Genomic DNA, 12,194 nt, shown 5'->3' with positions numbered 1-12,194 from the left:
GAAGTAGAAGTAGCGTGGAGCTGGTCTAGATTAACATAGTATGTAACAAACAGTTCAACTTCTTTCAGTACCTTTATGTAGAGAAATATCCTTTCTGTGCTTGCACAGCGTTACACTTGATGATGTTGTGACGTCACAGATGGGCGTGACCGATACACGCTGCAGTGTGGAGCAAGCCTGTCACTCAGCGTGATGTATCCAGTAAGGGCGTGTTGTAGGAATCCTTAGAACCGGAGGATGTTAATCTTGCAGCCGTTCTTACCGGAACAACGGAGTACAATGTGAGTAACTAGAATTACTTTGGTTAGGTCTTGACTTAGTAAATGGTTATTCCGGATAGAAACAAACAAAGTACAAGAGACAGTTCTTTGACTTTGGATCGGCTGTTGAGAATTAATGTGGATAACTGCTGATAGAATCCTGAGATTGGTTAGAGCAAAAGTTCAAGTTGATAACGTGATATATTTCCTTTTGTTATTTGTAGAAAGGTGGATAAATTTGTAAATCCTCTGTAGATTTGGATGAAGAGCTTCTTAGCGTGAGAGCTGCAGTAATGCTACAACTAACTACCTTAATTAGCACCTGCTGCAGGGAGAGACAGGCTTTTAACAGACAGAGTTAAAGGGGCATGCAGCTTAGATCAGTTATCTGAGACAGACAGAGTTAAAGGGACATGCAACTTAGATCAGTTACCTGACATGTCCCCACCTCTAAGGAGCTGTACCACAGCACAAAAGTCCAGGTCTATCCGGGTTAGCATGATGAAAACGTGATACTAATCGATCTGCTTGTAAATTCTCGGAAGGTTCCCATGAATCTTCATCAGAAGAGTAACCTTTCCACCTAACAAGATATTGAAGACGACCACCAACAACTCTGGAGTTCAGAATTCGGTTGATCTCGTAAATCTCTTCATCAGCTTGAATAAGGTTGGATGGAGTAAGTGACGGATGAGTATGTGTAGGAATGTAAGGCTTTAGAACAGACACATGGAATGTGGGATGAACACGAAGATCTGATGGTAGATCTAAAGTGACAGCGTTTTCATTAACAACCTTACTAATGATGTAAGGACCAATGAATGTCCTGGAGAACTTCTTACATGGAGTCTTTAACTTTAAGTTCTTGGTGGAGAGCCAAACTTTATCACCTATCTGATAAGAAGGTGGTTTTCTCCGTCTTGTATCATACTGATGTTTCTGTTTATGTTGAGCAGATTCCATACTGTTCTTTACAAACTGATGAATTTCAGATAGGTTAGTAATTAAATCATTGATGCGGGGAGAGTTGATGTCAGCCTGAGGGTGGCATTGAAAAGTAGGATGGAAACCATAATTAGAAAAGAAAGGAGAGTTTGTAGTGGAAGAATTTTGTGAATTGTTGTATGCATATTCAGCCATGAAGATGTTTTGAAACCATTTATCCTGCTGATGTGAACAGTAACAGCGAATATACTGTTCAAGACATTGATTCACCCTCTCTGTCTGCCCATTGGTCTGGGGATGGAAAGCTGTGCTGTATCTATGATCAATTTGTAGAAGTTTACATAGGTGCCTCCAAAATCTCGAAGTGAATTGCGATCCCATATCGGATACAATAACAGATGGAATTCCATGTAAATGAACTATTTGAGTGAGGAAAAGATCAGCGGTTTCAGCAGCTGAGGGCAGCTTTTTATAAGGAAGGAAATGAGCCATTTTAGTTAACAGATCAACAATCACAAGCACTGTGTTACAGTGGTTAGATTTAGGAAGTTCGACAATAAAGTCCATTCCTATTGTATGCCATGGTCTAGGTGGAATGGGCATAGGTTTGAGCAATCCAAAAGGTTTTGAGGAATCCTTTTTTGAAATTATACAGATCAAACAAGAAGTTATATATTCCTTTACTGTTTGAACCATATGTGGCCACCAATAATTCCTGCCTAGCAATTCAACAGTCTTGCGGATACCAGGATGTCCAACAAGGGGTGGATCATGGTGATCATGTAACATCTTGCTCCTCAATAATGGAGGAATATAAAGCTTTTGCTTGAAGTAGTAGAGACCATCTTTTAAGGATAATTTATCCTTGGGGAAAGAAGTGTCTTCCTCTTGTTCAACACGTAGAGTATCAAGAGGTATGGAAACTATTCCAATGAAATGTTCTGGAGAAATGATACTTTGTGAAACATTTACAGCAGGAGGTTTGTTGATGTTTCTAGTCAGAGCATCCGCCTTGCCATTCTTGGAACCTGGTCTGTACGTGATATCGAAATTGAACCTGGTAAAAAATAAACTCCAGCGGAGTTGTCTTGCAGATAAAGTCTTGCTAGACTGTAAATACTCTAAATTACGGTACTCAGTATAAATGAGTATGGGAATTTTCGTGCCCTCTAACAAATGCCGCCAGTGTTCGAATGCTGACTTGATTACAAGATGCTCTTTCTCACTGATAGGGTAATTTAGCTCCGGTGGTGTCATCAACCGGGAATAAAAGTCAACGGGATGTAAAGGCTTTGACATTGACTCTCTTTGGGAGAGTATGGCTCCAATAGCGTACTCTGAGGCATCAACCTCAAGTATGTACTGCAAATCTGAATTAGGGAAGCGAAGAATTGGTGCTGAAGAGAAAGAATCTTTTAGGAACTTGAAAGCCATTTCAGCTGTAGAGTCCCAGAAAAAACTGGTGTTAGTGCCAGTCAGTCTACTGAGTGGTTTAGTGATTCCAGAAAATCCTTTAATAAACTTCCGATAAAAGTTAGCGAAACCAAGGAAGCGCTGTACATCCTTCCTGCAGGTAGGAGTTGGCCAGTTCTTAATAGCTACTACTTTGTTGTCTTCCATTTTTACACCTGATGGAGAAATGTGGTAACCTAGGAATGTAATCTCAGAGGTATGAAAAATGCACTTCTCTAGCTTTGCAAATAGTTGGTGGGTTCTTAAACGACCTAAAAGCCACTTTACATGTTTCTGATGTTCCTCCAAATTGTCTGAATAAATAAGTATATCGTCTAGATATACGACCAAGCAAACGTCCAGTAAATCTCTAAAGATGTCGTTTATTAGGTACTGGAAAGTTGCTGGGGCATTACAGAGCCCGAATGGCATCACAGTGTACTCGTACAATCCGTATAGAGTCCTGAAAGCTGTGAGCCATTCGTCCCCTTCTTTGATCCTAACCAGATTGTAGGCACCTCTGAGATCAAGTTTCGTATAAATCTTGGCTTTGCTGAGACGTTCTACCAACTCGGGTATCAGAGGCAAAGGATACCTGTTTTTTACCGTTCTATTATTCAATTGTCGGTAATCTATGATTGGTCTTAATGATCCATCTTTATTATTCACAAAGAAGATACCTGCTCCTGCAGGTGAGGTAGAGGGCCTAATGAAGCCTTTTCTAATATTCTCCTCAAGATAAGTCTTCAAAAAATCAAGTTCTGGTTGTGACAGAGGATATATGTGTCCAACAGGAATGGAAGAGCCTGGAAGAAGTTGAATAGGACAGTCGTACGACCGGTGAGGAGGGAGAGCCTCAGATTCTTTTTTTACTAAAAACATCTGTGAATTCTGAATATTCGTGTGGTAATTCAGATGAAGATATCTGTAAAAGAAATTGATGTGGAAAACACTTTGCTTTGCAAAAGGTGGAATCGAAATCCATTGTAAGTGTACCCCAATGAATACTTGGTTGGTGAAGTTGGAGCCAAGATAACCCTAAAATAACAGGGAATAAGGGAGAAGGTAAAACATCAAAAGAAATATATTCATTGTGCCCATTACCAGATGTTACTTTCAGAGGAATGGTTTGATGAGTAACAGGGCCTGAAATAACTTGTGAACCATCAATGACTCTGACAAAGACGGGTTTTGCTTTCAACACAAGTGGTATTTTATTTTTCTTAATAAGTGTGACATCTATAATACTGGAATATGCTCCTGAGTCCACGATGGCATCAGTATGTACTTGATGTCGATCCCACTGTAGGGAGAGAGAAAGAGTACAGTAAGCTGGATTTATGACTTTGGTTGTGAAACAGTTTGTAAGAGTTTGTAACTTACATTTCTTCTGACGTATAAGTAATGGACAGTCCTTCACAGTATGATCCGGGGATGCACAGTACATGAAGAGATTTTTAAGTCTCCTGCGGCTCCTTTCTTCCGGTTGGAGAGGACCCTTTATAACACCAAGTTCCATAGGGACTGAAGTTTCTTTAGCAGATGCTGAAGCAGTGTATGGAGGTTGGTATTTGAATGAACTCTCTGGCTGTTGGCGTTCAGCGCGTCGCTCACGAAGGCGACGGTCAATCTGGATAGCTAAATTAATAAGACCTTCCAAGGTTCTGGGAAGTTGTGTACGGGCCAACTCATCCTTGAGCGAATCAGACAAGCCAAGACGGAACTGATTGCGTAGAGCAATCTCACTCCATTCGGAGTCTGCTATATACAATTTGAACTCAGTAACATATTCTTCAACAGGCTTACATCCTTGCTTAAGTGAGCGCATCTTAGCTTCAACAGATAGTTGTTTTTGGGTATCTTCATAAAGAAGGCTCATTTCTGTAAAGAAACCTGTTAGAGATCCTAAGACAGGGTCGTCATTTTCAAACAATAGATCAGCCCAAGTCCTAGCTTCTCCTCTTAAGAATGAGATGACTGTCATAACCTTGATTCTTTCAGTATTGTATGTCTTAGGTCTCATTAGGAATAATAAATGGCAAGCATTCTTGAATTGCCTGTATGTTGTCCTGTCTCCTGTAAATTTTTCAGGAAGGGATGCCTGTGGCTCTGGGGTATTATCTTTCATTATTGCCTTAAGACTGTCATTTTGAACCTGTAAATCCGTTAAGCCCTGTGTGAGCTGGTTTACTTGTTGAGTTAAGTTATACACCACAGTAGGCAAGTCTGCTGGATCCATAATTCTTAGGGCTAATTAATATGTTAGGTATAACTTTTATTAAATGTATGAGTCTCTTGTTAGTGCAATTGCTGGGAAAACGGATCACAACTGCAGACAATGGTGAACAAGAAAGAGAAATAATTGCTGCTTTCAGGATAGCAATTATATGTTTTAGACTATTTGGTTACAGAAGTTCCTGTATTAATTTATATCAGGAAGTAGAAGTAGCGTGGAGCTGGTCTAGATTAACATAGTATGTAATAAACAGTTCAACTTCTTTCAGTACCTTTATGTAGAGAAATATCCTTTCTGTGCTTGCACAGCGTTACACTTGATGATGTTGTGACGTCACAGATGGGCGTGACCGATACACGCTGCAGTGTGGAGCAAGCCTGTCACTCAGCGTGATGTATCCAGTAAGGGCGTGTTGTAGGAATCCTTAGAACCGGAGGATGTTAATCTTGCAGCCGTTCTTACCGGAACAATGGAGTACAATGTGAGTAACTAGAATTACTTTGGTTAGGTCTTGACTTAGTAAATGGTTATTCTGGATGGCAACAAACAAAGTACAAGAGACAGTTCTTTGACTTTGGATTGGCTGTTGAGAATTAATGTGGATAACTGCTGAGAGAATCCTGAGATTGGTTAGAGCAAAAGTTCAAGTTGATAACGTGATATATTTCCTTTTGTTATTTGTAGAAAGGTGGATACATTTGTAAATCCTCTGCAGATTTGGATGAAGAGCTTCTTAGCGTGAGAGCTGCAGTAATGCTACAACTAACTACATTAATTAGCACCTGCTGCAGGGAGAGACAGGCTTTTAACAGACAGAGTTAAAGGGGCATGCAGCTTAGATCAGTTATCTGAGACTGACAGAGTTAAAGGGACATGCAACTTAGATCAGTTACCTGACACAGGAATATCCAGGGTGAAAGTGCGCATGTTCAGAGACCAATGTCTCATAGGGCGCAACAGTTGCTAATGGCAACACACATAAATAACGACATTGCCGCACTATAAACACTCCAAGTATTGCCATCACATGGATGGATGGGGCTATTCACGTATTACTGTAAACAAAATTTAGTCGCCATAATGGTATGTAAATAGACAATTATCAAGCCATCAATCCGAATTGATTAGAGACACCGACAATTTAAAGTCCATCATAACCAATTTGTGAACATACCAAGTGTTACAATGTATACAGAAACACTAAAATACAAGGGTTCTAAGCAGTGATGGCACAGTGCTGCAGATTATACAATAAAATGCTTTATAACGTATGTTGATAAAAAGCAGTATCATGCAATTTAACCTAGTTATGCCTCAAGCCTTTAGGAGTATGGTAAATCAACATCATAGAGGCAGACACCCTAAGACTCACAGTATTATCAAGGCAAGAGAACACTCAATCATTAATAGAAGGGGCTAAAGTCCAGTGTAGTATTCAAGCTACGTGGAGCCATTGTGTCCAGCCTATATATCCACCAGCTTTCACATTGAAGTAGCTTATTGGCTCTATCACCACCCCTCGGGCTAGGTGGTATGTGATCAATTAACATAGATCTGATACTAGACACTGGATGTTTAAAGAGTGCACAGTGGCGTGCCACTGGCTGATACACAGTTTTTGTATGTATGTGTGTGTGTTTATTGTCTGCACATATTTCGCTTTATTGCTTTATAAAGGAAAAACTTCTGTGGCCGCCCATGCCTCCTTTGCCAAGGATAATGAGAACAGAAATATACAAAATACATCAGCATATGTTTATATTTCTGAAATGCTCTCCTGGAATGCAGTGTCAAATACTATTTAATTTTCAAAGATTGCAACATCTGAGGTTATCTGAAAAATATATAAATGTATTTAGCTTTGATTAAATCTCTGAATTAAATGTGCTTGCATGTTATACAGAATATTTTACATGCTGTGTAAAGATTATTTTACATCTCGCCTGTTTTTAGGGAGGTAAGGATCTCATCCCACACCAATTATGGTGAAAATATCTGAAGCGTGCAAAGTTTTCAAATGTGAAACTGTCCCAATTTCGGATTGTAGGGCCTCAGGTTGAGGGAAATAACTATGTTTAGCAGATCGAAAGTTTTCCAAAAGCATCACAACATGAGCCATCTTTTCAAATAAAGGGCTGGAATTGTCGCTTATTGGTGTGCTTATCCTGCTATGGCTTGTGTTGTTTCCATGTGACGTCCCAGCCAGGAGTACCGTTGGCTCCGACATTAGGTGATGATGGGGATTCAGGCAGCGCTCTAGGGGGTCAGCCGCTCCCCCCCAAAGAGCCGCCAATGGTAAGTCTTCCACTCCCGATCAGCCAAGGCAAGAGTCAGACATCTGCTTCGGTTTTGCAAGCAGCGTGGTAGCGTGCCACTTCGATGGGCTATCTAAAGGCACTGCAGTCATGACTGGTCTGTCTGGGTCCCTTTCCGTCCTAGGAAAGCTGACCATGAGCTTGGGAATCTCTGGCTTCTCTTTCATCTTAGATATGTACCTGTGACTTATAGAATAAGTCTCAAGTAGCTGGGCATTTTGGTCAGTTGCATCCCCAGGGTGCTGGACACCAGCCAGTGCAGTAGGCCTTGGGCCTGCGACTTCCATTGGAGGGCCTTCCCAGCCCCCTCATTGTACAAGGAGTATTAGCTCATCGAATCTAACACATATTTGTTGCTCCAAGTTGCGTAGAAAGGTGTGTAGTCCTATGTGAAGGTCCACTCTCTCAGATTCATCCATCATGAACTTGGTTACCCCCGTTCAAAAGGGGGGGGGGGTTGCTAGTGTGCATTATAGGCCTCCGTCTAGTATGTCGACTTTCGTAATCTGGTCTAGAAGATCATAAGCGCAGTAATATTTATATGTAACTGCTCTGCCTGGCGTTAGATGATTGAAAAAAGTCTCATTGATGAAAGTTTCTGCTGGATTCAAGTAATATTTAGCAGGTTATTTATATCCCTTCCAGAGCTAGATAAAAAGTGACTTATCATGGCCGTGGTTGGTCACTCCCCAAGTTTTGTTTATTTTTAAAGGGACATAAAACAAGTTGGGATAGAGACAAAATATAATAATATGTACTTGAATTACTTTACCTGTAAATTTATACTGCAGTGCATCGCCATTAACCCTTTCTTTTTAGTTTCTGAATTGTAAAGCTCTAACTCACCTAGAGCCTAGAGAATACGTAACCATTGCATTGATGAATATTAATTTATTTTTTAGCTGTAGATTTATTACATAGACATGTTCAACTGTATTCCCTAAGAAAGTCTGCCAATTTCTGCATGTTCATCATATTTTATTACTTCTGAGTATAACATAAAACTATCTGAATGATAGGATTTTTAGCTTTAGTACATTGAGATCTCTGCTTATGTTTACTGGTTTTACAATATTTAAATTAATAGATTATGTTTTGCCTGATGTGAGGATTTTAAAGGTACATATAAATAGGTACTAGTATAGTACAACTGCAAAATGTTCTGGTTTTTTTTAATATAATTTTTATTGAGGTTCAATTAGAGGTATACAATGTTACACAAATAGATTCTCATGTCACATGATATAAGATATCAATTTTTACATAAGGTACTAACAATGAAAAAAAAAGAAAAAAAAATGGATTATAAAAAACAGACGCCTAGATTTAGAGTTCTGCGGCCAAAGGGGTGCGTTAGCTACGCTGGCTTTTTTCTGGCCGCACCTTTTAAATACCGCTGGTATTGAGAGTTCACAGAATGGCTGCGTTAGGCTCCAAAAAAGGAGCGTAGAGCATATTTAACGCAACTTCAACTCTCGATACCAGCGGTGCTTACGGACGCAGCCAGCTTCAAAAACGTGCTCGTGCACGATTCCCCCATAGAAAACAATGGGGCTGTTTGAGCTGAAAAAAAACCTAACACCTGCAAAAAAGCTGCGTTCAGCTCCTAACGCAGCCCCATTGTTTGCTATGGGGAAACACTTCCTACGTCTGCACCTAACACTCTAACATGTACCCCGAGTCTAAACACCCCTAACCTTACACTTATTAACCCCTATTCTGCCGCCCCCGCTATCGCTGACCCCTGCATATTATTATTAACCCCTAATCTGCCGCTCCGTAAACCACCGCTACTTACATTATCCCTATGTACCCCTAATCTGCTGCCCCTAACACCGCCGACCCCTATATTATATTTATTAACCCCTAATCTGCCCCCCACAACGTCGCCTCCACCTGCCTACACTTATTAACCCCTAATCTGCCGAGCGGACCGCACCGCTATTATAATAAAGTTATTAACCCCTAATCCGCCTCACTAACTCTATAATAAATAGTATTAACCCCTAATCTGCCCTCCCTAACATCGCCGACACCTAACTTCAAACATTAACCCCTAATCTGCCGACTGGAGCTCACCGCTATTCTAATAAATGTATTAACCCCTAAAGCTAAGTCTAACCCTAACCCTAACACCCCCCTAAGTTAAATATAATTTAAATCTAACGAAATTAATTAACTCTTATTAAATAAATTATTCCTATTTAAATCTAAATACTTACCTGTAAAATAAACCCTAATATAGCTACAACATAAATTATAATTATATTATAGCTATTTTATGATTAATATTTATTTTACAGGCAACTTTGTATTTATTTTAACCAGGTACAATAGCTATTAAATAGTTAAGAACTATTTAATAGCTAAAATAGTTAAAATAATTACAAATTACCTGTAAAATAAATCCTAACCTAAGTTACAATTAAACCTAACACTACACTATCAATAAATTAATTAAATACAATTTCTACAATTATCTACAATTAAACCTAACACTACACTATCAATAAATTATGTAAATACAATATCTACAATTATCTACAATTAAACCTAACACTACACTATCAATAAATTATTTAAATACAATTTCCGATCAGCCAATAGAATGCAAGCTCAATCTGATTGGCTGATTGGATCAGCCAATCGGATTGAACTTGATTCTGATTGGCTGATTCCATCAGCCAATCAGAATATTCCTACCTTAATTCCGATTGGCTGATAGAATCCTATCAGCAAATCGGAATTCGAGGGACACCATCTTGGATGACATCATTTAAAGGAACCGTCATTTGTCATCTAGTCGTCGGTTGAAGAGGATGTTCCGCGTTGGCTTGGAAGAAGATGGCTCCGCTCCGCTCCAGAAGAAAGAAGATTGAAGATGCGGCTTGATAGAAGACTTCATCCGGATGATGGACTTCCGACTTCAGCACGATGATGGATTTCTTCAGCCGCCGCTTGGATCCAGACTTCAGCCCGAGGATGGACGTCACTCTTCAGCCCCCCGCTTGGGCTTGGATCAACACTTCCGAGGACCGATCGGTGAACCTGGTATGGTGAAGATAAGGTAGGAAAATCTTCAGGGGCTTAGTGTTAGGTTTATTTAAGGGGGGTTTGGGTTAGATTAGGGGTATGTGGGTGGTGGGTTGTAATGTTGGGGGGGGTATTGTATGTGTTTTTTTTACAGGCAAAAGAGCTGAATTCTTTGGGGCATGCCCCGCAAAGGGCCCTGTTCAGGGCTGGTAAGGTAAAAGAGCTTTGAACTTTTTTAATTTAGAATAGGGTAGGGCATTTTTTTATTTTGGGGGGCATTGTTATTTTATTAGGGGGCTTAGAGTAGGTGTAATTAGTTTAAAATTGTTGTAATATTTTTCTAATGTTTGTAAATATTTTTTTATTTTTTGTAACTTAGTTCTTTTTTATTTTTTGTACTTTAGTTAGTTTATTTCATTGTATTTATTTGTAGATATTGTATTTAAATAATTTATTGATAGTGTAGTGTTAGGTTTAATTGTAGATAATTGTAGATATTGTATTTAAATAATTTATTGATATTGTAGTGTTAGGTTTAATTGTAGATAATTGTAGGAATTGTATTTAATTAATTTATTGATAGTGTAGTGTTAGGTTTAATTGTAACTTAGGTTAGGATTTATTTTACAGGTAATTTTGTAATTATTTTAACTATTTTAGCTATTAAATAGTTCTTAACTATTTAATAGATATTGTACCTGGTTAAAATAAATACAAAGTTGCCTGTAAAATAAATATTAATCCTAAAATAGCTATAATATAATTATAATTTATATTGTAGCTATATTAGGGTTTATTTTACAGGTAAGTATTTAGATTTAAATAGGAATAATTTATTTAATAAGAGTTAATTTATTTTGTTAGAATAAAATTATATTTAACTTAGGGGGGTGTTAGGGTTAAAATTAGCTTTAGGGGTTAAAAAATTTATTAGAGTAGCGGTGAGCTCCGATCGGCAGATTAGGGGTTAATACTTGAAGTTAGGTGTCGGCGATGTTAGGGAGGGCAGATTAGGGGTTAATACTATTTATTATAGGGTTATTGAGGCGGGAGTGAGGCGGATTAGGGGTTAATAACTTTATTATAATAGCGGTGTGGTCCGCTCGGCAGATTATGGGTTAATAAGTGTAGGCAGGTGGAGGCGACGTTGTGGGGTGCAGATTAGGGGTTAATAAATATAATATAGGGGTCGGCGGTGTTAGGGGCAGTAGATTAGGGGTACATAGCTATAATGTAGCTGGCGGTGGCGTGCAGATGGCAGATTAGGGGTTAATAAGTGTAGGTAGCTGGCGGCGACATTGTGGGGGGCAGATTAGGGGTTAATAAATATAATATAGGGGTCGGCGGTGTTAGGGGCAGCAGATTAGGGGTACATAGGGATAACGTAGTTGGCGGCAGTGTACAGAGTGGAAGATTAGGGGTTAAAACATTTTTATAGAGTGGCGGCGATGTGGGGGGGCCTCGGTTTAGGGGTGCATAGGTAGTTTATGGGTGTTAGTGTACTTTAGAGCATAGTAGTTAAGAGCTTTATAAACCGGCGTTAGCCCAGAAAGCTCTTAACTACTGACTTTTTTTCTGCGGCTGGAGTTTTGTCGTTAGATTTCTAACGCTCACTTCAGCCACGACTCTAAATACCGGAGTTAGAAATATAGGATACGCAAATGGCGTAGGGGGACCTGCGGTATGGAAAAGTCGCGGCTGGAGAGTGAGCGTTAGACCCTTTAATGACTGACTCCAAATACCAGAGGGCGGTAAAAACCAGCGTTAGGAGCCTCTAACGCTGGTTTTGACTGCTACCGCCCAACTCTAAATCGAAGGCCAGAATTAATAATATATGTACCATGTGAACATTATATAAATGAAATGTCAGTCACCTAGGGACCTTCTAATTAACACAAAAGGACACACGTGGACCTTCACACATAAGCGAAAATATTTAAGGAAAAGAAGGTA

Source organism: Bombina bombina, chromosome 10, assembly GCF_027579735.1.
Source record: "Bombina bombina isolate aBomBom1 chromosome 10, aBomBom1.pri, whole genome shotgun sequence".
NCBI lineage: Eukaryota > Metazoa > Chordata > Amphibia > Anura > Bombinatoridae > Bombina > Bombina bombina.
The sequence above is the reverse complement of the archived record's forward strand: the minus strand, read 5'-3'. Positions refer to the sequence as shown.